Source organism: Paramisgurnus dabryanus, chromosome 8 (assembly GCF_030506205.2).
Source record: "Paramisgurnus dabryanus chromosome 8, PD_genome_1.1, whole genome shotgun sequence".
Taxonomy (NCBI): Eukaryota; Metazoa; Chordata; class Actinopteri; order Cypriniformes; family Cobitidae; genus Paramisgurnus; species Paramisgurnus dabryanus.
In genome coordinates, this window is record NC_133344.1 from 11,214,227 (window position 1) to 11,240,436 (window position 26,210).

A 26,210-nucleotide genomic window follows, 5' to 3' on the forward strand; every position below is an offset into this window, starting at 1 on the left:
AAGTAATACCAACAAATGCAAGACAATAAACAGCCAAAATGTGTTAATATTAAATGAATGCTGAGATCAAGTCTGTCCATTTATTTTATAATGCAGCCGCCAATCATTTCCACACCCTTTCCTGTTGATCTGTATTCATACACTTACACTATCAGAAAGAAATTGTCAAAAAATAGTACTTAGCTATCACTGTGGCGTTACCCTTTCAAAAAGTAAACCTTTCTACCTAAAAAGTTTGTAAAAGGCACATAAATTGGTACCAAAGAATGCATATTAGTGACTCAAGGTTGGTTATTAAATAAATGTATATGTACTGTACCTAATTTTAAAGGGTATTGGCCCAGTGACAGGTAGAAACAGAGCACTACTAAGATAAAATATAGGAAAAAATATTTTTTAGCTTTCATCTGCAAACCACATGATGAAAGATTTTAATGGGTAGCATTTGTGCAATTCTTTTATTTGTTTACAGATATAAATCTGTAAACAGTTCATTATAAAAGAGTTTCAACCAGAAGCTGTGCCATTACCAAGACCTGTAGGAGTGAAGGTAAGATCAATATTTTATCTCTCAATAACCACTGCATGAATAATCTGACAGCACAAGAAACTTTGAGTTTCAATATAATGAGTATACAAGTACAGTATGTGATTTTTTTTTAATTTTAAGTTGGCTATGTACATTACAAAACACCTTATAGCTATTAACATCTTAAAGAAACACCAAAGAGTTTTTTTTTACCTTAAAATAACGCTTCCAAAACAGTTTCAGTCGTTCATCCACTCTAAACAGGGTGAACAGCACTTTCACATTCGCTTTGCAGCCCTCTATCGGCCAAAACCGCACTAAAGAAGTTACCAAACATCGGGTAGTGGTCCTGTAGTCCGAGTGAATACTACAAAAACTTGCTTTACGGCAGACCTACATTCCAATCAGAGCCAGCTATGCCTCAGTATTTATGACAGTGGGTAATGGACAATTACGCTTCTAACCTGTAGGGGGAGCAAAGAGCCAAAACTCTTTGGTGTTGCTTTAAACCTTGTCTTAAACCTTGAAGTGTGATCTTAGAATTGAGGAGCTGGGATGCAAAAGCCACTAAACGTCATCTCCTTCCAAAAAGGGACAATGATATTATCCAAATGCTCTTGGAACGTATTATATGTTCATCAAATACTTTCACTTCAAAATCCTGGCCTGAGGTCATTTAGAAATACTGCTTTGTTGGCACTTGGCAGAATCCATTAAGAGTTTGAAAAATTCTCATTTACAAGAAAACATGTCAGACGCACTTAGAGGGTTTTGCATCAGAGCTCTACAATTTTACTTTAACAGGTTGTCATGATCCTGCCCTCCTGTCATAGTTATTCATAGTTGTTCATAGTCATGTGGCAGGATTGTGGCGGTACCCATGTTTTGTGTTGTAGCACATGGCCTTTGTTTGGGCTGTGTGCTGCTGTGTCTCGTTTGTGTCCCCACCCCCATTGTCTCCTCGTTAGCTCTCCCATCAGTGAGTGCGTTTACATGCACAGTCTTACGCCGATTATGCTTAACTCTTTCCCCGCCATTGACGAGATATCTCGTCAATTAAGAGAAAACGCTTCCCCGCCAATGACTGGGATGAAAGATTTTCCGTCTTTCAGCAATACCGCTATTATCCACCAGGTGGCGCCCTTCCACAACTTTTTAAAACCGGAAGTATTGCCATATGGCTAGCTGCTGCATGTCCGTGTCTGTTTTAAAGATCGCTCTGGATGGGATCTCTATGAAAAGTCAGTCACAAAAATTGAATTATTTTTGCTTTTTGTTCAAGATATGGTGTTTTTGCATTAAACTTTGGTGAAAATCATGAAAAACGCTGGCGCTGGCTGGCAACTTTTTTTAAAAACGCTGGCGGTGAAAGAGTTAATAAACTGATAACACGTGGGGTCGTGTAAACGCGTAAAACAGTTTTCTTTAATCGAGGAAAGCCCATAAATGCCGTAAGCAAAAACCGATCGGCACAGGTCGTTTTTTGCTCATTACCCCGATTTCGCGTGGCATGTAAACACCTTAACTGGGTTTCTCACGGTTTTGTCCATGTGCGCATGTCTCCGCGTGTGAAAGTTAAACGTCAGACGCACAAGTAAGCGAAAAGTAACCCATGTAAGTCTCTGTTCTACTAAAGCAGTTGGCAGAGAAACTGCGAAAATAAAAACTGATGTTATATTTACAGGTTCTAGAGACACGAAAAGAGATAAAACAATATAGCTTAAGACAGATATGCCTTCGGCTTTTTGATCGACTATTATGTACTATAGGCGTTGACGTCACTACCTGCGAGAAACCTGACAAATCTTCAAGTCCCATGTAAACGCAGTTGTCTGCATAGCTGTTTTTTTGATTTGCATGTAAACGGATGAAAACTGTTTTATAATAAGCAGATTTTTGATAGTTATCCGCTTATTCTGTGCATGTAAACATACTCAGTGTTTGATTAGTTCCCACTGTTCCCTCTTGATATGTTCCCTTATATAATGCCCCGTTGTCTAGTGTCCTGTGCTTGTGCGTTGTGTATTTATGTATATTTATCATGTCCTTGATCATGTCGTGTCGTCTATCAGGTCTCCCCGGATCGCGTTGAATGGCTTGTGTCCAGTCGGTGTTTGGGTTGAGTCCTTGTTTCAGTGCTGTTTGTTAGAGTCAGTCCTGTCTAGTCTGTTTATTTCTAGAGCTGTTTTCCCCATCGTGGGTTTTTGCTTTGTGTTTGTCTTATAATAAAGTCTTGTTTCATGTACCTCAACCTCGTCTGCGATTGGGTTCGTTCCCCGTTGTCTCGCTCGGTCATGATGGAGGGACCGGGCAGGCAGTTCATGACACATGTAATAAATACATATCATGGATTGCATGCAAAGATGTTTATTGATGTGAAAAAAAAACTCTCGGTTACGTATGTAACCCTCGTTCCCTGAAGGAAGGGAATGGGGACGTCACGTCATGTTTGGGAACTGCACCTGCCTCTCGTTAAATACTCAACCGGCGTGGCGGCGTCGGCTGGTGCAAATACCTGCATGCCAAGTTCATTGGCGTTTTAGTAGTTTCTCGAAGTAGATTGGTCCCGCTAGGCACGTTCCCAATTCGTCGGTCGACTGAAAGGGAACTAAAATTAAACATGCAATAAAATATTGCATGAAGAAAGTATCAATAAAAGAAAAATCAAAGTTGTTAGTCAAATTTTAATTCATCTTCCAAACCTGACCTTAAACCATCTGTGTTTAATGAGCAAAACAATTAACTACAGTTTAACACTTGTCACATTAAATAACAGTGTTATCACAACGTGTAACCAAAAACATATAAACATATATAAACATATAACTTTTTTTAAACCTAGTGGCATTTCTAAAGCTAATAAAAATTTTTAGCTTTAGAAATAGGGGACAAACACAGCATTTGGGTTTACTTAACCCAGAAAACATCTTATTTTTGACCCAACAATGGATTAAAACAACCCAGTATAGGTTAATTTATAAACCAACAGGTTGGGTTTGTCCCTTTTGCATGGGCGTGTCTAGAGGGTGGGCATGGGGTGCCCCCCCCCCGGGATATGATTGCCCCCCCTGGTGCCCCCCTCCAATCTCATTGGGCCAGCTAGATTTACTGTCCTGAAAATGCCCACCGCACCATTGGACCAGAGAGCTGTTTGATTTGAGACGCGAACGTGAAGAAGAAGCAGCAGCACAGTAGTTGCATGTTTTAAAACAGGAGAAAAGAGACACCACGACACCCACCGCACCATTGGACCAGTTGTCAATCACTGTTTGATTTGAGACTCGTGCGAACGCGAAGAAGGAGCGGGTGCCCCGCCACAGACTCAACACTGGCACAAATCAACACAAATCAAATAGATTTTTCATGATTACCATTTACATTTTATATTACTATTTAAAACGGCTTCGTTCCCTGTTGCAAGCGCTCAGCAGCGCCTCTCTCGCGCGCACGCTTTCTCACTGCTGCGTGCGGAACCTCGACAGTAGTCTCGCATAGCCAGACCTTCAATACTTTAGCCAACAGTCTGTGGGCGTGACGTCTGAGACTACCTCGACTGCCTCTCTTACATGACACTGAAGAAATTAAAAGTTGGCAGTGTTTTCCACCTGGGTTCCTCCATGTACTTGTCTTTTCACGTAAAAGTAACACACTGTAAAAAAAATCCGTAGAAATTACAATGTTATTGCAGCTGGGTTGCCGGTAATTTACCGTAGATTTACATTTATGTAATTTACTGGCAAGAATTTGTTCAAAGTTAAATCAATTTTAAATATTAACAAGTCTTTATCTTTACAGAATAAAACTATACAATAACAGCCTCATGCAAAGCATTCTGGGAACCAGAAGTCATCATCAACCTTTTTCTGTTTTTTGCTTCAGATTTCCCAGAATGTTTTGCTTGATGCTGTTTTTTTAGTTTTACTCTATAAAGACAAAGACTTGTAAATGTTTAATGTTCATTTAACTTTGAACAAAATGTTGCCAGTTAAAAACATAAATTTAAATCTACGGTAAATTACCGGCAACCCAGCTGCAATTTCTACGGAATTTTTTTACAGTGCAGTCAACAGATGTTACTGACACAGAAGACGGTTGATCGAGTATTATAACTTAACGAAAGGTTAGTAGTGTCCCCCCACACACCAGTTCTCTGTGCACGAGCTCTCTCCCTCCCTATGGTGCGGTATGCGCATGCGCGTAACAGTATTCTCTGATATTTTTGAATTTGCGCTGAATTGTCTGCGCTGTACGTGATCTACAATAAAACTATCACTCGCATTTAAAATTAAAAGCGCTCATAAACAGATGAGAAAAGCAACCCTGCATGAGACACACAGGTAATCCGAAATCACCTCGTATCAGCTCTTCAATGTAAATGTATGATGATTTTATCAGACAATGTCGCATTTAAATAAGGATTTTAGCAGTATAAAGTAACAGCTGGTTGGATTAAACACGAGGTGTTATTGAGTCGTGTTTAGTCACTATTTTAAATTCTTTCTTTATGTCTGACAACAGAACAGATAATATGTAAAAATAGCATTCAGTTGTGTTAAAATACAATATAATAAACAATGAAAGTCAGATCAGACAGAGTAGAAAAACTGATTTTTAAGTAATATTTTCCCAAACGGTCCTCCCTTACGAAAATTAACCATGGTTTTACTACAGTTAAAACCAAAAACCATGGTTACTGTAGTAAAACCATGGTAACCACAAAATAACCATGGTTTTGACAACCATGGTTTTCAAAAACCATAGTTAAACCATGGTTAGTGTAGTAAAACCATGGTTTTGCTGATAGTAATCAATTCACCAAAAAACCATGGTTACTACACTTTTACCACAATAAAACCATGGTTAATTTTCGTAAGGGCTGATATGTCAGAACATTAACTAATACCAACTACACGCAACTCTGTGTAATTTAGATAACCTACTTAAAGGAATAGTTCACTTAACTTAAATGGTCATATACCTAAACTTGTTTCAAACCTGTATGAGTTTCTTTCTTCTGCTGAACACAAAAAACAGAAAAGAGTTAAGAATATCGGTAACAAAAATCAGTTGATTGGTCCCATTGACTTCATATGTAGGAACAAAATAACATGGCAGTCAATGGGGTTCATCAACTTTCTGGCCACTAAGATTCCTCAAAATATTTTATTTTGTGTTCAGCAGAAGAAAAACTCATACAGGTTTGAAATAACTTGAGGATGAGTAAATTATGACAATTTATTTAAAGTGAACTATTCTGGAACAGAACTGTTGTTTAATCCATGCAAAATACAAAAAAATGATAGAATTTCTTTGCAATGCACAAGATTTTGTGAACCATGCTTAATATTTTCTAAACCAGTATTTATTTTCATTTGAATTTTCTGATTGGCCCCCCCTGACTGGTTCTTGGTCCCCCCTGTGCCACCCCATTTATAAAATCCTGGAATCGCCCATGCCCTTTTGGCCCAACAATGGCTTGAAAAGAACCCAGCATTTTCAGTGTATAACAACCAGTGGCGGCTCGTGACTGGCGCAAATTCAAAATATGTGTTCGGAGTGTCATGTGTGTTGCTTGTGTTTTCAAAGTTTGTGTTTGTTGCGTCATGTAAACCATGTGCATCACATGTTTTGTCAAAATAAGTGCCTGCTGCACACGCGTCAAAACAATTTATGATAAAAGAGACGCTCACGTTCACAAAACACGCAGGACACTCCCTTAATAGTAAACTCTGATTATGCATGAGATTATACATATATCTGGCAAACACGAGCGTCTCTTTTATCATAAACCAGTGGCGAAGCCAGAAATGTTCAAGTGGGTGGGCCTTTATAAAACAGGGTGGGCAAAGCATAGAATGTACATTAACTGGGGGCGTGCACAACAAAGTGTTTACGCCCGTGGCCGGCGTATGTTTTTTTCCCAATGGAAGCGTAGCTTTTTTCAAAACAGCCAGCAGCTGTCCGTTTTTTCCGCGCTGTGGTCGAAAAATATTCAACTTTGTGGGAAAAGCTCAGCTCGTCAATGTAAGTTCTCACACGGCCATTCAACTACAGTGGACGAAGGGCGGGACAAATATCACAACAACCAACCGGCTCACAGCTCAAGTATCACAGCAACCAAAGCTCTTGGCTGAAAAAATAGCTGGCATTCCGCGTCCTCCAGGCATTTTCAGCCGCGTTTAAAAGCTTTGGTGTGCATGCTACCTAAGCCAAGTTACCTTGATGCCATGCAGGCAGCACAATGTTTCAAAGGGAAAATTATAAAACAACTTATAAATAACCAACAGTAGTTTGTAGGGGTGTGACTCGCGAGATAAAGTGTGTCTCGCGAGATTTCTTGTGGAGGTGAAATGCTGGCCGTTTCTCAAATAAAAGACTGCATCCTTCGGAGGTCGCATTTTTAAACAGCATTTACTTCATAAAGACTTTATTCAATTAACAATTATAAAGTTTACTAATAATTGAGTTAATCGCAAATTGTTGTAATATGCTCACGACTTGCGAATCTAATGCTCAGTTAATGATCTGAAATAAACCTTGATGACGTATGCAGCCTGCATATGCAACCTCCGGAGGATGCAGCTTTTTGACCCTTTTAGGGGCCAGTTACACCAAAAGCGTTTATGGCAGTTGCAGGCGCCTTTTTTGAATGATATTCTATGGGCAGGGAGCGTTTGCGCGATGTTTATGCGCGCTGAGCGCCTTGCGGTTTTTGCCACCGACCGCAGCGCTCGCCTTTGAAGGAACGCTGAGAGCAGAGAAGCGCTCGACGTCAGAGTCGTATAATAAGAGAGTTACGACACTCACATAGACGTCCGTTGTAAGAATGGAATGCGGAAGTAACAGCGTGTCATGGAGTGACGCATAGTTACAAACGCAGCACTGAAGCCCATTCATTTCAATGGCACCTGCTGGTAAATCGATGAAATTACCGTTTCTCTTTACATTTTCAGACATTTTATGAATATAGTCAACAGTGATATTTTATGAACTCTGCTGTAGGTAATGATTATCGTTAATAATAACTAGTAAACAAAAATATTTTAATGAGTTGTGTATAATGTGTGAATAATATAGATTTAATGGTTTAAAATTTTATTACTGGTGGCCATCTACTTTATACTTATCTTTTTTTATATATTACGAGTAACACTAGGGGGCAACAGCGACAAGCTAAATGCCTTATAAGAAAGTCACACTGCTTCACAATGCTGCTATGTGTTTCATTGTGTTTGGTAAGTTATACGAGTGATGTATCCTCGAAAATCACGTATAATTATATTAACATTTAATGTGTACTATAAATACAATTAAATATGAATTTAGTGTGTTTCTGTTATGCTTCACTGTTACAAATAACCGCGTTGGCGATCTTTTTTGTGATTTTAATATAGTAAAAGTGTAGGAATTATGTTTTTAGCAGATTGATAGCCATTTATATAGCCATATTCTTGCTACAAAATTAAAAGATAAACTGTGTTGCTGTAGTTGGTAGAGATAACCACAGTTATCTTTGGGTCACCATTAATTATTTATTAACTGATTTACTGTATTTCCATCACTCCCTAATAAAAAAACGTTATAAACATAGTAAGTATAGTGATCAATTCACAATACAAGCTTATATTTACCTAAAATAGCTGAAAACCTATGCCAACAGATTGACAGCCCTGCTTGGTTTGGAACTGTAGAACGTTACATGAATCCCGTGACCGCGCGCCGACGAGATCAAAGCGTTTCATAACTCTATTATTATATGACTCTGCTCGACGTCATTCGTGACAAGTCTTTCCATTGTCCAATCGAATGAGGGGAGAGGCGGGCCTTACATTGTGGTGAGGGAAGTTTACCGGTGCTTTGACGAACCGGACTCCACTCGCTCCCTCTCTCCTGCGTGTTTGCGCACCTCTCACCCTCAAACAAGGTCAGAGCAAGCGTCCTCTTTTTAAAGTTTCTGCTAATATGACAGTTAACAGCAAAAGAGCGCTCACGCTTCAATATTTGATTGACAAGACAGCTGACTCGGTGGTTGCTTAGCAATATGAAAATCCGCGTCGCACTGCTCTTTTTTTAAAAAAGGCAGTCACACCAAAAGCGTCAGCACACCGAATGACGTTGAGCGCTTCTCCGCTCTCAGCGCTCCTTCAAAAACGCGTGTGCTGCAGACGGCAAAAAACCGCAAGGCGCTCGGCGCGAATAAACAGCGCGCAAACGCGCCCTGCACATAGAATATCATTCAAAAAAGGCGCCTGCAACTGCCATAAACGCTTTCGGTGTGACTGGCATCAGTTCATGCATTATATTCTGTCTTTTACTGCATTTGCTTTTTTGTTTGGGTTTCCAATAATGTTCGTTTGGGAACTCGTATGAAGTCTGAAACGCGTTGTGTTCGTCTGTTGATCAGTGTCAGATGTGAAGTCTCAGCAGATTAAACCATCACAGAGTTTACATGATTTAATGTATGCATGTACTTGCTCAAAAATGACAGAAGCTGTATCATTTCTATTGTAAAGAAATTGACGTATATTAAATATTCAAATGGATTTAAACATTGTTTGGCTAAAAATAAGCGTTTCTCTCCGTCTAAAGTGAAAGTGAAAGTGAAGATAGCGTCCGCGAGACGAGTCCACTATCGCCCCCTGCAGGCATTTGTTATAATATATACATAATGCTTTTTATTTATAGACCACAAATGTAATGTGTTTGATAATGTAATGTTGTTTAATGTAACTTGGTTTTAATACTTAATTTGAACCAATTATTATTGCATCTTCATTATTATGTCATTTTAAAGGCTACTGCTCACTTGGGTCTATTTTTATTACCCAAAAATAACAAATTACTTCATTATCAGTTAGAAAAATTATTGTTAGGGCCAGTCATTGATTAGTTAAAACATTTAAAAATAACTTGATTTCAGTTTCTTACTCATTTGTTTTATCATTGAGGGTTTCTTAAAAAGTGTAAAAATATCGTCTCATTCTCGTGAACCCAATCTCGTGTCTCGTCTCGTCTCGTGGATTAAGTGTCTCGTCACACCCCTAGTAGCTTGTCTACAGTATATGGGCAGGTGGGTCTGTGCCTGTTTTATACTGTACAGTCTATGGGCAGTGCCGCACCAAATTTTTAATCCACTTGAAAACACAGAACTCAATATATATGAATTAGTAACGGAATTAGTTTTTAAGTTATTTACGTTGTGTGAACGTAGATCCGAACAATATGTCATTCTCTCGTTTGAGAGATTGTTATTTAATGAGAAAATGGCCATCAAACAACATGGTGCAATACAAAATTGCATGTGTTGTCATTTAAGTGTAAATATTCCAACAACAGTAAATCATACAGCCTATGAAACGACACGTCTGCCCCCCTAAATAGTTGACTGGAGTAATACTCCTGACTATAAACTGTAAATAATAATGACACCACTATAAACATTAGAAAATGTCTAAACTCACTGTTACATGTCCTTCTGTATTAGTCTGAGACGGGGCTTCTGGTTAAAGATGGAGAAAGTCTCGATATCTTTGATCATAATATGTCCCTTCGCGCAAAGAAAAGCAGAAATACATTTCTCAGACGAGCATTTATCATCGATATATTTTGTTTTTTTTATACAATATGTGGTGAAGAACAGTCTTTCAACACAGTATAAAGTCATTATCAAAGTAATAAGTGCTCGTTTCATTTTGTTGACGTTTGAAAAGATGTCCTCAGTAATCCAACATTTCCATGAGTGATGTAATAGTCTTTTTCTCCAAAAGTAAACAGACAACAGCAGATGTCATCGTGGAAAGGCTGTTAAACTCGATGATTTGCGACTCGCTATTTTCAAATTCAGTTCAATCGCGCGTAGGTGGAACTAACAATGACTGACGAATCATATTCAACGTTTCATGTTGACAAACGTGTGCACCTATAGGGTAAAAGAAATCTGCGAAACTGCCTGAACATGCAAACTTGCACTTAAATTTTCTATTTTAATTATATTTATAATTTTATTACATATATGAAATTATAGTGTGATAAGTAGGGATGCACCGAATATTTGGCCACCGAAAATTTTCGGCCGAAAATGGTCCAAAAGTGGATTTTCGGTTTTCGGCCAAAAGACTTTTATCATATATAATGTGAAATAATGTGATGACGCAAACAGAAAACCGCGACCTGCACGTGCTTGTCTGAAGTGACATATCTGCGGTGTGGACTAGATTTTTCTCGAAACCGCGTCCGCCGAATTTGTAACCAGGATGCCTGCAACCTGTGAGTTCCACTCCTGCCCACGACCGTAATGTCTGTGTCCAAACCTGCGGATTTTCTCTGGGCATTTGTGTACAGTTTTCACAAGCTCCGACTAAACATTCGCTCAGATTAACATCCAGAATAAAAGACATTAAACATGATTGCTTTTAAAATTAGGGATCTGCACGAATGGTCAAATATTCGATCTGCAATAATAATTAGAATGGGGAAAAAATGATATTCAAATGTTTTTAATCCGCCACCGCAGCATTACGGTTACTGCTTATTTAATCATTTTTCACTTCACCTGTACGGTCTTTTACAGACTTTAATGTAAAATATACATTAAAATTAATATGTATGTATTTCTGATTGTTTTGGTTATTCAGATTGCAGACTAATTTAAGTGTTTAGAGTTTTAATGCCGGGTATTAGACGTGCTTCTCCGCCGCCGCATCAGCATCCATCATGAGAGATTTGTTAGCTTCCTTATATAGCCTAGTTTATTTCGTTGTTAAAACAACATGAGACACACATGGAAAGCGAAACGGAGAAAATTTATTTTATCTGCGGATATGGTTATAACGAGCCCGATGTAAATGCCGTAACAGCAAACAATAGCTCCGTTTTGTGAAGTGTTGTTAAATTAAGTTCGTAACTTTGCACCCTTAGCAATAATGTATCAAGCCAGCTTGCGTTATTTGTAACATAATATTAAATTCAGATATATTTGTTAGATCCGTTTGTTGTTCTCACTGGATAACAACAGAGCAGAGTTTTTTCTGCAGCTGGCATTAATGAGAAAAATGGGTTTCACAATATGATTTTCTTTCTAAACAAAAACATTTCAGACTAAATAAAGAAGATATTCATATTTGACTGAGCCTTCGATCCATTCGGGGTTTTAACGTGCATTAAATGCCATAATTTTTTTATTAGCATTTTGTAACATTAACGTTAAAACAAAACCACAACTAGCACATCTCAGTTTTTAAATGCATACTGCATGGTAAACAAGCACCAAAGGATTAATTAAAGAAACAGTTTAACTTTTAACAACCTGAAGTGTCACTAGTAGCCTACTCACCAGTTTTTCCAGATGTGAGGCAGATAGTCTTATAACTGAAGTTGGGTTTGTTATGCCACATGTTGTTTGGCTTAATTTTCTTCTCAAATTTTGTGTGTTGACTCCATTTCTATTACACACAAAAATACCATAAGTGCAATGGTAGGATTAATATTTGGCATAATTTCTTTCGGTGTTTCGGCTTACGGTTTTCGGCCTAGGTTTCCTCGTTTTCGGTTTCGACCAAGAATTTTCATTTTGGTGCATCCCTAGTGTTAAGACGTCTATTCGTGGTACTATTATTTATTTTTGTTAAATTATTTACACATTTGTCTGGAAAATGGCCTTCTGGTTGGGTGGGCCACAACTCAAAGTGCCCACCCGTAGCTTCGCCACTGTCATAAACCCTTTAGACGCATCTGCAGTAGGCACTTATTTTGACAAGACACGTGAGGCACATATAATCTCTAAAAAGGCAAAACACATATTTTGAAATAAGGAACCACACACATGACGGGCTACATACATGTTGTGATGAACTTCACATCGAGTGCCCTTGAAAAAAGAAGTCACCGGCCACCACTGATAACAACATGTTTTATTAAGTTTGGATACAAAATCTGTTATTAAACTCATTTTACTGTTGCTTTTTATTACAAGAGGAACACGTGAGAACAAGAAGTTCATGAAGATAAAACCAAGAGGCATCACATTCTCAAGTATTAGACACTTTTATATTGTTTCTTATAAAAAACCTGCTTATTTAAAATACTGATTTAAAATGCTTATAATGTCAACCAATTTGTTGTTAGTTAATATGTGTATCACTAAAAATCTAATCCTACTGTAGGTCTGCCGACTATATCAGAAGTCAAGAACATCTTCATCAGTTCATCCACTTGTTCTACATTTTAAAAAGTCACCTGCAATGGAAACTGAGGAAAATTTGACCACAACTCATTATGCAAATAATAGGGTTTTTTTTAATTCCGCAACCACAGTATTTAATGTCTACTCATGTATCATCTTAAGCATTGAATCTCCCTTCCTTTGTTTGGCCATTTACACAGTTTTCTTTCTCAACAAATCTGGTCAAGGAGCTCCGGTATTTGCCATAAATTTACTCATTTCAGACCTCATACAGACTTTTAGCATTATCCTAGTTTATTTCGGGATAATATATGCTAGTATATATACTATATTTGCTCTGATTCCTTTTGCTGTGTCTTTTTTGGCTTCTCTGTATTTCATGACATGTATTGCTGTAGAAAGATATCTTCTGATTGCCCATCCGATTTGGTACAGACAGCGTCACCCAGTCAAATGTCTCGTCTGTACTTCTCTGACTGGCTGGTTGCTATCGTGCATTTTATATTTGTTTTTGGGGGGATACCTGATATTAATCATAGCTCTCTCTTACTACCTGGTGATAGTTTTCTGTTTCGTAGGTGCATGCAGGGCTCTCTCTCAGTCACAGTCGATCACTTCTATAAAGAGACGATTGGTTATAGCGACTCTGCTATTTGTACTGCTGAGTTACACGTTTACCATCCTTCCTTATGTTATTACATCTTTTTTAGATTATTATTTTGATTCTATGATCCTTTACCATACAACGAAAATTGCAATGGCTTTTTTTCTGTTAAACCCGATGGTGGATTGTTTGTTGTATGTGTTCATGAGGTCTGATGCCGGGGATGCTTTCAGGACGCCTCACTGCTGTTCCAGAAGAAGAGAAAATCAGAATGAAACTCAGCTCACAAACTTAACCGGTGTACGCAGTCATCATGTGTGATTACAGTGATATTATTATTGTTAACAAATAGTTCAGTGCATATTTCACCTGATAGTATGCACATGACAGCAGTCACATATGTTTGTGAGCATGGTCCTAAAATTGTGTAATGCATTTGTACTGTAATGCTGTGATCGTATCTGTTGTGGTATTATGCCTTATGGACATCACTTAGTTGTAAGTGGTTTATCAATATGTCAGTGTGGTCATGATATTTGCATGTGTAAATTATCTTAAAGTGAAGAAAACATTTGTGAATAATGTTATCAAATAAGAAGTCCCACTTGTAATCTATTAACAGTTCAATACATTTAATTTAATAACTTTAATTTTTAAAGTGCACCTATTTCATTTCTAAAAAACAACATTATTTTGTGTATTTGGTATAATATGTGTTTGCATGGTTTATGGTGCAAAAACACATACCGTACATTTTTTGTAGCTCCAGATATACTGCTTTCCTCACAATGCACTGATTTTGTACAAAACTCGTCGATTTGAAAAGCGCTGTGTCACTGATTGGCCAGCTAATCTGTACTTTGTGATTGGCTTGAATACCTCTGACGTCAGCTAGAAATGTGACGCTCCTTACCATGTTTGAAAGATTCGCTCACAATGCAATGCTAACAGGAGTTAACTTACAGGCTGTGAGTCCGAAGCGGGAGGAATTATGATAATGTCGGTCTTTACTACATCACCAATACCAGGGAGTAAACTGTTGCCTACAATCTGTGTGTTTGTTGTAGTCCAAGAAAAGAGATTTATGTTGGAAATGATAACTTGCGTCATCGTTTACTTCAGAGTTTTTACCTTTTGCATATCACTAACATGTACTAATACACACTTACACACCAAAGGAAATGTAAAATCATGAATGGGACCATTGGTGCTCTTTAAATAATGTATTTATTAATCCATTAATATTTGTCTTTTATGTGTATATTATTATTCTACATGTCTACAATAATAACTGATATTATCATCATCACGCATCCTTACATCCCTGAAGACAGGGTAAAATAGTTATCATCACTGGTTATTTAAATTAGAAATGTAATCTTCCTATTGACGTCTTTTATTGATGTTTGTCGAAATAATAAATAAATCTGATAATTCACTCAGTGCCTCCCTGTAGTGTGATGTCATTACTAATCACTCATTCACTGACGCTTTAACTCGGAGAGGAACAGTACCGCCAACATCAAAGAAGTGCAGGAACGCAAGTAAAAGGAAATGTACGCTAAAGATAAAAATATAAAAGTGCCGGCCCACTTCAAGCACTGCACTTACTGGATCTTATATCATTTATATCTACTATGTATTATATCAAACTCTTTTATTTAAATAAACAAAACATCTAAAACAATATATAAATGTAAAGAAAGGTATGCTGCTGGAGACTTGCCATTGGCTGTTGTATTTGAATAAATAATGAGGTGAGTCTAAAAAAGTATAACAGGGGCCATTTTGGGGATGTTTTATTAAAAATATAATTTTGTATATCATATTTTAAAATAAAATGAAAAGCTGTCATCTGTTTTGCAATATTGTGGTGTATTTTTTTTATTATGAGCTTCACTATTCTTAAAAAATGTGTGTGCCCTTATAGGGTGACCAGATCAGATTGGCTGAAATTCGGGACGGGGGGTTGGGGTTCATCCAATAATAGTTTTATTTATTAATTTTATTTAATATTATAAAATGGTTAGTTCCAATCCTTGATTCTGATTGGTCAATAGGTGTGCTTTATTCATGATAAAACACTGCTATGACCACTTCACCCAACAGTTCTATTTAATATCACTGCGCCCTTAGCAACACCCTTAGCAACACATAAACATATAATGAGACAAAGTTTGAGAACAGTTTGTTGTTTTTATTTGAGCTTTCATGTTATTGTTCGTAGTCAGGGACTATTTTTTCTAGCAGAAGGAATGCTTTTATTGATTTAACTTCATGAAAGTTGCATTAATATTTGTTTTTACTTTAATATTGTGTAGTAACCGTTTTATAAAAGCAATACGGTACTCGAGGCAAGTGCTGTATCGTGAATAAGTAACGGCTGAAGGGGTTGCAGGCACTCCGCTTCGCGTCGTGCCTAACAACGCCCTTCAGCCGTTACTTATTCACGATACAGCACAGCCTCTCGTACCTTATTGCTTACATAAAAGACAGTGAATTTCAAACTGAATCAATCATATTAATATAAGTACATATGCATGTAAATAAATTGATATAATACGTATACAAGTATTTTATACTTTATACAATATAGTTAGATCATAATAATAGTTTTCTTTATTTTACTTAATAATAAAAATAAGGAATTTCAAACTGAAGTTACTGAACTAATCATATTTTTTTAATATAAATACATATGCGTATAAATTTATATAATACGTATAGAAGTATTTTTTGGAACAAAGTGCCTTACCCTCGACCAACATGACTCCTTCACGCGACTGTCTGTCACTGCCTGCACTTTCAACTGTCCTCGCTGCTGCTGCAACTTTCGCTCTCTTAATCAACTCTATAAAACAAAAAGGTCCTATTGTCTTTGTGCATATAGATGAATTAGATAAATTAATAGAAACAATTCAACGTTACGTCAGCATATTTCGCGGAGGTTTTTAACTGCTGCCAGCACAATGAGAGCCTACAGTATAAAAACAAGATGCTGCAGCCAATGAGCATCTGGCGGGGGCTGGCTGCAGGATGACTCAACCCCTTCGCTCATGTTTTATCAGACAACTACTACTCAAGATTTGCTTTAGTATAAGTTTCGGGGAAATTAAAGCGGGATTAAGATTTAGCTTCAGTATGATTTTCGGGACAATTAGAGCAGGATTCGGAATTCGTGACAGCAGCTTAGATTTCGGGACTGTCCATGGGCGCGGGAAGTGGGGGTGCTGCAGGTGCTGCAGCACCCCCTGGTGGCAAAGATTTAAAACTGCGATGACAATAAAATGATAGCTTATAAATATCTCTGATTGTTTGTTTCTGTTCCAATACATTTTGTATGTCTTGCTTGGGGTGTGTGATGAAGAGAGGGATAATTTTAGTAATTTTAAAAATATTTAATTTAATTCAGTGTTTATTAGCCAATCATGTTTTGTTTTGTTTTGTTTTGTTTTTTTGTTTGACTCTGTGGGCATAAGTGACAGGTATTATAAGATTTTCTTCTTCCTGTTTCTTTTCTTTTTTCGTTCATGTATGATATGAATGAATGAGATGAAATAAATATTATTACTATTATTTCTCCAACTGACTCCTCATCCTGCATTTCAGAAAAAGGTCGTCTTTTCAAAAACTATTAAAAAATATAGCCAAATTGTTTCGCGGTGTTTAATGCACATGGAAATGTTACAGAACATTTAAAGTAAACATTTAAAGTAAAAAAAGATTGAATTAAATGATTAATACGACATGAAAGGAACTAAATTGTAAACCCTCGATGTACAATAAGGAACATGCGCATTTAAGAGTGGTGGGCATTTCAAAAATTAATATAAATTATTCTCATGCATCGATTTTAATGTTAAACATCTATAAATCCAAATGAATCTATATGGAATATATTCCGACAATTTAGGATATGATGTTTGAATTTTAAAGTCGAAAAATATCTTATTTTTACACCGCCGTGCAGGAGGCATGGCAAACTGAAACAAAACTTAAGACACAAATATTACATTTACGTGTAAAAATAGAATTAAATAAAAACCCGTAAATTAAAAGGTCCACTAATCGCCCTTAACTCGAGTGATGTCAATAAAGTTTCCATGTTAGAATTTAGATATACGTTTGCAGCACATACTGTGCAGTTTAATAACAGTATAAAAATCTCAAGTTCACATTACTTTATTTTATATGCATTAATGAGCAAAACCTCTTCAAGACGCTTTTTGACGGTCAGTGTAATAATTTATATAACTGTGATTTGTTTAACTCACATTGTTTTCGTGCTGTTCTGGTCCGTGTAATGACAGATATAGACTCAATACACAATTATAGACCAAAAAAGTCCATGGCACATTATTAAATCTGTTTCTCTGAAGTGTTACGATAAAATAAAAAACAGCATGAAGCAGTTGATTGCGATTCAGCCCTGCGAATACGTATAAGCATAACAGACAAGCATGCACACTCACAGCCACAATGACGAATGCATTTACTAGGCTATCTGTATCTATCAGCTAGCTTCGCAATGTCTCAGAAGAGAATTTTGGATTTTTTTCAATCACACAGCCCAAAAGTCCCGAGGACTAGCGTTATTTCTCCAACTGACTCCTCATCCTGCATTTCAGAAAAAGGTAGGCCTAATCTTTTCAAAAACTATTTAAAAATATAGCCAAATTGTTTTGCGGTGTTTAATGCACATGTAAATGTTACAGAACATTTAAAGTAAACATTTAAAGTAAAAATTAGAATTTAGAAATAGTAAAAACTTAAGCAAAGGAAAACAAAGAAGGCGTATAGGCTATTGGCACGAGTAAGAATGTATACATAAACTGTTTCCATGCATTCGACTTTCCTGCAAACTTGCTCAAAGTTAATTCTCCTGTTTTTCTTTTTCTTAACATCTTTAAACTCCATGTTGCACTTAAGCTACACCATACAGAACAGCAGACCCAGTGCGTGATGCGTGCCAGAGGAGACTCCGCACATGACTCGCGTTGCATTTTGTAATTTGTGTAACTTTTTGGACACCTTTGTTACTTTGGCCTAGTCTATATATAATATTTCTGATTATATAGCATATGGCTAATAAAGTAATGAATAAAGTAATGATGAAAAATATGCTTAATCAACGGCCCGGCGTGAGAATAGTAGCAGAAAAAAACGACCCTGGCAGAGAATCTATGTTGCAATATAATTATGTAGTTTGTATGCGCCGTCAGCTGATCTTTACTTTATGGATGGGAGGTGCGAGTGAGTTTTTAAAAGAAGACATACATGGGTAGAGTGGTCTTCAGAATAAAAAGCTTGTGAACAACTTTAAAATTTCATAATTCTTTACCCCCCCCCTTGCATCCGCACCCCAGCACCCCTTACCGAAAATATCTTCCCGCGCCTCTGGGACTGTCCCGAATTTTTCGGGACATCTGGTCACCCTATGCCCTTATAATCTTTAATCAAGAATGCAAATCTTCTCCCCTCTTCAAAACGATCTCTCTTTACTTCCGGTCATATGGTACGACAAGGTGGGCGGGGTTCGAGAGAAGATCGCTCTGGTTGGCAATTAGCAACATGACCCAACTTCAATTGATCCAATCAGATCTCAATTAACAAATTCAAATTCAGCCCTGCCTTATTTCATTTTAGAAGCCGGTTTTACTCAGCTATACATCACCACGGGGGAAAATTAGGCAATCGCTACTTCCATTTCATGGCAACTTTATATTCCTTTTGTCCAAGTTTAAGTGACTTGTTTTGTCATAAATAACAAGTTTGACAATACGATTAGGAGGACACGCTATGTCATCTGGGGTGGGGGGGTAACCCCTCTTGGCGACAAGCCTGTTACATAAAGTATATGTACCTAAATAGTACATATTGGGACCTCTTTAAAGGTACTGCCGCAGTGACAGCTTTTGTACCCTTTTTCTGAGAGTGTACAGTATATACAGTACAGGTTATGTAAAATGGCATCATATAATTCAGAATTGGGTGCAGTTAAGTAATACCAACAAATGCAAGACAATAAACAGCTATCAGTGCGTTAATATTAAAGGTGCAATTTGTAAGATATTTGCAGTAAAATCTCCAAAAACCACTAGGCCAGTGTTATATATTTGTCCAGCTGATTACTATCAATATCTGTAATGTTTTCAACTACTTGTAAATCGTGAGAAAATTTCCATTCAAAACATTGACACGGGGCAGTGCAGTCTCCTGTCAATGACGTTAATATCCATGTGACCCTTTGTCACCGCCTTTACTGACGTAAACCACATGACAACAGTGGTCGAGCTCGAACAAATAAAATGGCGGCCAAGGAAGCGGCTGGAGCACAAATTTAGTGAAAATAAACGTATATTTTCACTTTTTAAGCATTTTAATTGCGTTTCTAGCGAGAAATTAGTATCGTAGTTTTCAAATATGTGATTAGTTATCACAAAGGCGCTCTCTGTTTATATTTCAAACACGCTGCCTTTGAAGTGCGTCGGAAAGCCTTTCTCTGAGCGGCCTTCAGGCCTCCGAAGCCGAAGTCATTTCCTCAAGAGGCAGCGAGGCAACAAGTCCTCACTGCCTTGAGTTTTCGGACGCAGCGAGCCAGTGTTGTGGACAAATGCGGAACTATGCGTTAGCGCCTGTCGGGCTACGCGCTTGCTTATGAACTTATGGATATCTCTGTACCGTCTGCCGCTGGTTGTGTCAGCTCCTGTAAGCGTACGGGCCAACCAAACGACCCAAGAAGAGTTTGGAACAAAACAAGGGAGGATCAATTTGTTGTTGCATTATCTGGATGGAGAGAGCTTCACGACAACATTTAACTAGACCGAGATTCTGATCCTGCTTGTGTTTTACGCGATGGGTGAGTTGTTTTGATTCGTAACCCTTCAAAAAACGTATGCTATTATATTGATCACAACATTAGTGTGTAGATTGTAATCAGGGCGTCTTCCCGCAGACGATATGCACATCAAAAGGTATTGTACAGCAATATAAATGGTCATTTTAAGACACTTCACAATAAGATTTGTACTGTCAATACATTATGTGAAAAATCATTGTAGATTGTAAGTTGAAAACTTAATTCTGAGCTGTGTTTACCATCGAATTTGGACTAATACTGTAATATCAATATGACTAACAATTTCGTTTTGAACATCACATATAAACTTACATAATGAAATAAACAATGTCATCAAACGCAACATTTATAAGACTTGATTACCTTATCCATCAACGTGATTTCTCGTTCTCGTCTGATTGATGGCTAAAGTTAAAGACTACAAATCCCATAATTCCACGCTGCTTCAGAGCGTCAGTAAACAACATCATTGTTTTTGTTTGATCTGGCGCCATCTTTCGGCGCATAAATACAAATTGTATCTTTAAATGAATGCTGAGATCAAGTTTGTCCATTTATTTTATAATGCAGCCGCCACTCCTCATTCAAGAATAATTTATGCTTTCAGAAAAAAAAACTCTTTGCAACCTAATGGACAAAACTCCATTAATAACAATCCACACCCTTTCCTGTAGATCTGTATTAATACACTTACAGTATCAGAAATAAACTGTCAAAAAAGTCCTTAGCTGTCACTGGGGTGGTCCCTTTTCAAAAAGTAAACCTTTCTACCTAAAGAGTTTCTAAAAGGTACATAAATTGGTACCAAAGAGTGGATATTAGTGACTCAATGTTGGCTATTAAATAAATGTATATACTGAACCTAATTGGTACATTTTAGGACCTTTTTTAAAAGGTATTGCCCCAGTGACTGGTAGAAACAGCGCACTACTGTCTAAATCAAATCGCACCCCTATAGTGGACAAAAATTCACTAGATAGAGAATAGTTGAGGAGTGAATGGTTTCAGACACCACACGTCATGTCCATCTCTGTGTTGGTGCATACAGAAGTGGCAAAACATTTGTGGCACCAAACAGTTTTAGCTTTCATCTGCAAACCACATGATGAAAGATTTTAATGGGTAGCATTTGTGCAATGCTTTATTTGTTTACAGATCAGTTCATTATAAAAGAGTTTCAACCAGAAGCTGTGCCATTACCAAGACCTGTAGGAGTGAAGGTAAGATCAATATTTTATTTCTCAATACACACTGCATGAATAATCTGACAGCACAAGAAACTCATTGTATGAATATGTGACCAGTCACGGAAAGTAGGGACACAAGTCGGATCTGGGCATTTTGAGTTATTCACAGATTCTGAAAGTGCAGTTTCTAAGCTTTCCAACGATGTGTAACACATGGAAATCTGATAAGATTTGGAGAAGTTGTGGCCATTTGAATATAGGAACTCAGAAATACTCAAACCGAGAAAATCGAGACGAAAGGGACTCTTCTTTTCAGCTGGGGGAGACAATAGGGCTCATTTACATCTCATTTAGCTAAGCCATGCCCCCTGTAAAACCCTTTTTGAGATGTTCTAGCATCATATGTAGTATTTTATGACCAAATGACAACCCGCAAAAATAAACATGACTCTTTTACCTTTGTGGGGATCACAAGTCGAATCCAGTCTGTTTCAGATTATCCAATGTCCATATTTGTCCACAAATGCGTATAATCCGTGAAATATAGATTGTTTACATCAGATTTCGCATGAATGTCTGGTAATACAATATAATATATAATCTGAAGACTATTTAAATCGTAACATGTAAGGGTATATGAGCTTACATTCCGTTAAACACATGAACCCGCCTTCACAGTTTGTATTTAAAATAGGGAAGTAGTATAATAGATCATCCAAACAGCGCCGTCGAAAACGTGACATCCTTTAGAGAGGTTACCAATGGCTCGCTCGTTCCTCCATCAGCCAATGACTTCATGGAAAATATTGATAGACAAAACATGTAGCCAATTATATGAAGAATACAACTATATCTGTGTAACTTCTGTGTGTTTGGACTCATGCTGCGCTGCAAGAACTGACATACAGATGACGTCAAAGTACTGCGAGAGCAAGTCGAAATTAAACTACTTCGTAAGATTTCTTGAAGAGCTCTCGCGGTACTTTGACGTCATCCGACTGCGGCGCCGCATAAAGTCAGTGACGCGGCTGACGTACGATGCGGCTGACTGTTATTTGTTCCGCCCCAGCTTCTTTTATTTTTCTTTTGTTTTGTGCGCCCGAGCTTTACAGTCTGGGGAGACGCAGGCTATAAGTTTGAAAAAAAAAAAAACTTAGCAAACATGTCTGAGGAACAGGGCAGCGCGTCACTACAGTCACGTGACTTCACGCTCGAGCCGGAAGAGAAGACAATGCTGAATAAAGTCGTAATTCTGCTATTTTTGGACCAAACTGTATTTTCGATGCATCAACACAATCTTACTGACCCACTGATGTCACATGGACTACTTTGATGATGTTTTTATTAACTTTCTGGACATGGAAACCATACATAGATTTTCAATGAAGGGGAAAGCTCTCGGACTAAATCTAACGATAAAACATCTTAAACTGTGTTCCGAAGATGAACGGAGGTCTTCCGAGTTTAGAACGACATAAGGGTGAGTCATTAATTACATTATTTTCATTTTTGGGCGAACTATCCTTATTTAGTAGTCACGCTGTTCCCTTTGTGGGCGGAGGCGAAAACACAAGCTTATACAGTATGTAAATATACACACAGACAATGACGCCCCCCGCTGCACGCTAGAATCTCCGGAAAAACAAGCCTATTTTAACCGCAAAATGTACGCTTTTAAATATACAAAAACTGCTATCTCAAACATGGAGAGGCATCTTCGTGATCTCAACTAACAGATTCTGCAATAAAACGAAAATCACAAATTTCGAAAAAAAAACTTTGTTTCTCATTTTCTCGAAACTTGTGCTGCCGACTTGAGTCCCTGGTTTCCGTGACGGGTCACATATTATAAAATACCTTATAGCTCTGTCTTGAACCTTGAAGTGGTCTTAGAATTATGGAGCTGGGATGCAAAAGCCACTAAACACCATCTTCTTCAAAATGATTTTATTCCAATGCTCTTGGCTTGTATTACGTTCATCAAATACTTTAACTTTAAAATCAGAAATACTGCTTTGTTGGCAGAATCCATTAAGAGTTTGAAAAATGCTCATTTACAAGAAAACATGTCAGACGCACTTAGAGGGTTTTGCATCAGAGCTCTACAATTTTACTCTAACATGTCATAAATACGTATCATGGATCGCATGCAGAGATGTTTATTGATGTAAACAATGAAAAAAACTCAAATTAAACATGCAAAAAATACTGCATAAAGAAAATATCGATAAAAGAAAAGTCAAAGTTGTTGGTCAAATTTTAATTTATCTTCTAAACCTGACCTTAAACCATCTGTGTTTAATTAGCAAAACAATTAACTACAGTTCAACACTTGTCAAATTAACTAACAGTGTTATCACAACATGTAACCAAAAAATAAAAATAATTTGGGGAAAAACAACAACACTTATCCTTTTTTTAAACATAGTGGCATTTCTAAAGCTACTAAAAATGCTGTTTTAAAATAGGGGACAAACACAACCTTTGGGTTTAATTAACCCAGAAAACGTTTATATTTGACCCAACAATGGTTTAAAACAACCCAGTAAAGGTTAATCTATAAACCAACAGGTTGAGTTTGTCCCTTTTGGCCCAACAATGGGTTGAAAATAACCCAGTCTTTTTGGAGTTTATAACAACATGTTTTATTAAGTTTGAATACAAAATCTGTTAGGACCTCATAAAACACAGTTATTTAACTCATTTTACTGTTGCTTTTTATAACAAGAGGAACACGTGAGAACAAGAAGTTCATGAAGATAAAACCAAGAGGCATCACATTCTCAAGTATGAAACACTTTTATATTGCTTCTTATATAAAACCTGCTTATATAAAATACTGATTTAAAATGCTTATAATGTCAACCAGTGTGTTGTTAGGTAAATGTGTGTTTCTAAAAATCTAATCCTACTGTAGGTCTGCCAACTATATCAGAAGTCAAGAACATCTTCATCAGTTCGTCCACTTGTTCTACATTTACAAAGTCACCTGCAATGGAAACTGAGGAAAATTTGACTTTTTATGAAAACACTTGGATTTCAAACAATAGGCTCCCTGCACAATATGGCGACCGCTGACGTTTCAAACTTGACTGTGAGGCTCAGTACTTCCGGTGAAAACTTCCGGTGCGGTGATCTGACAGCGAGAGCGGTGGACAGAGAGATAACAGCGACTGAGTTCAACAAACAGCGACAAAGAGATATGTTTAGAGAAAGCCGACTGGCCTTCCAACGGGTAAAAAAGTCACAATTAGATTGTTGTGTTCCCATTCGTCACGTCATAATAACGCAGATAAACGTTTTCAGACATGTAGATACTGCGGTAAGTCAAGATCTGTAGGGACAGCTTCAACCCTAACTTACCTGTATGTGCGTGAAGCAGGCATCTTTCGTAGTGACTACTAAGGGGTTGAGGAGATTAATAAAAGAATCTTAACCGGTTCTCTTACACCGGACTTGACTCTTTTATACGTCTAATAATAAATCTATTTCTAAAATGTTTTCATGTAAATATTTTATGATGAATGTTTCTATTTGCAATAGTTTCTTGTAAATACTTTATAATTAATGTTCTATGATTTTGTTAGACATTTACTTACCAGAATTTTATTTTTTTATTTGATTTAACCTTTATTTTTCCAGGAAGGTCCCATTGAGATTAAAGAAATCTCTTCTTCCAGGGAGTCCTGGCCAAGATGGCCGTACCAAAGTATCACAGAAACACATTAACACATTATACACAAACTAATTCTAAACAAGGATAAATGGCTTGAAATTCATTCCACAGCCATGGAGCACAATAAGAAAAAGCTGATTTTCCATGTTCTGAATGTACTCTAGGTACATCTAGTGTAATGACAATTGACGATCTGGTGCTGTAATTCTTTTTACACAAGCATAAAAGCCTAGTAATATAATTTGGAAGCATACCAAGAAGTGCCTTTCCAGTAAATACTAATATATGCGATTTCCTTCTTTGATATAAAGAGGTCCAACCTACACCGTTATATAACAAACAATGATGAGTACGTGAACAAGCATTTGTTATGAAACGCAAAGGCATAATAAACACAATCTAATCTTTTTAATAAATATATAGAAGCATGCATATAAATAATATCACCATAATCTAAAATTGGTAAAAAAGTACTTTGTATAATTTTCATTCTAGCTCCAAATGAAAAACACTTTTTTGACGAAAGAGAATACCCAGTCTTGGTTTTAGTCTTTTTACCAAGTAATCAATGTGAACATCGAATGCCAACTTCTTGTCGATCCATATTCCTAAATATTTGTAAGTTGTTACTCTTTCTATTTGCACGTCATCAATAGTAAGGATAGACGGAACAGTGATCATAGAGCGACTACGCGAAAAAATTATATACTTAGTTTTATTAACATTTAAAACAAATTTCAATTTGATTAAATTATGCTGAAAAATGTTAAAAGAGTTCTGGACAATTTCAATAGCTTGTAGCAAGAGGATGCAGTTGAGTAAATAATTGTATCGTCAGCATAGAAATGTAACTTTGTGGATTTAATTCCCTGCCCTAAATCATTTATAAAAATAGAAAAAAGAAGTGGTGCCAGTAAAGAACCTTGTGGAACACCCTTATTGACTTTTAACATGGATGAAATATAATTATCTACGGCAACACATTGCGTCCGATCAGATAAGTAATTTTGAAACCAACTCAAGGCCGAATTACAAAGACCTATACATTTAAGTCTCTGTAACAGTAAGTCATGATCCACTAAGTCAAACGCTTTTGTCAAATCAACAAACAAGGCCACACAATGCTGTCTTTTATCGAGAGCAGTTATTAAATCATTTGTAATAAGTGTAGTAG

The 26,210-nt window shown here is 37.1% G+C and overlaps 2 long non-coding RNA genes across 2 annotated transcripts in view; both read left to right on the forward strand.

The window, feature by feature from the left end:
• LOC135770293 (uncharacterized) overlaps positions 1–24,734 on the forward strand; it is a 34,865-nt gene extending 10,131 nt beyond the window's left edge. Inside the window, exons 2-4 of the long non-coding RNA XR_010542580.1 lie at positions 21,329–21,393; positions 24,089–24,147; positions 24,278–24,734. This is a non-coding gene — a long non-coding RNA (uncharacterized lncRNA). The remainder of the gene's footprint in view (positions 1–21,328; positions 21,394–24,088; positions 24,148–24,277) is intronic.
• On the forward strand, positions 488–14,757 carry LOC135770292 (uncharacterized). The gene is made up of 3 exons (XR_010542579.1): positions 488–550; positions 12,501–12,559; positions 12,691–14,757. It is a non-coding gene; the product is annotated as an uncharacterized lncRNA (long non-coding RNA).
• Positions 24,735–26,210: the final 1,476 nt, after the last annotated feature.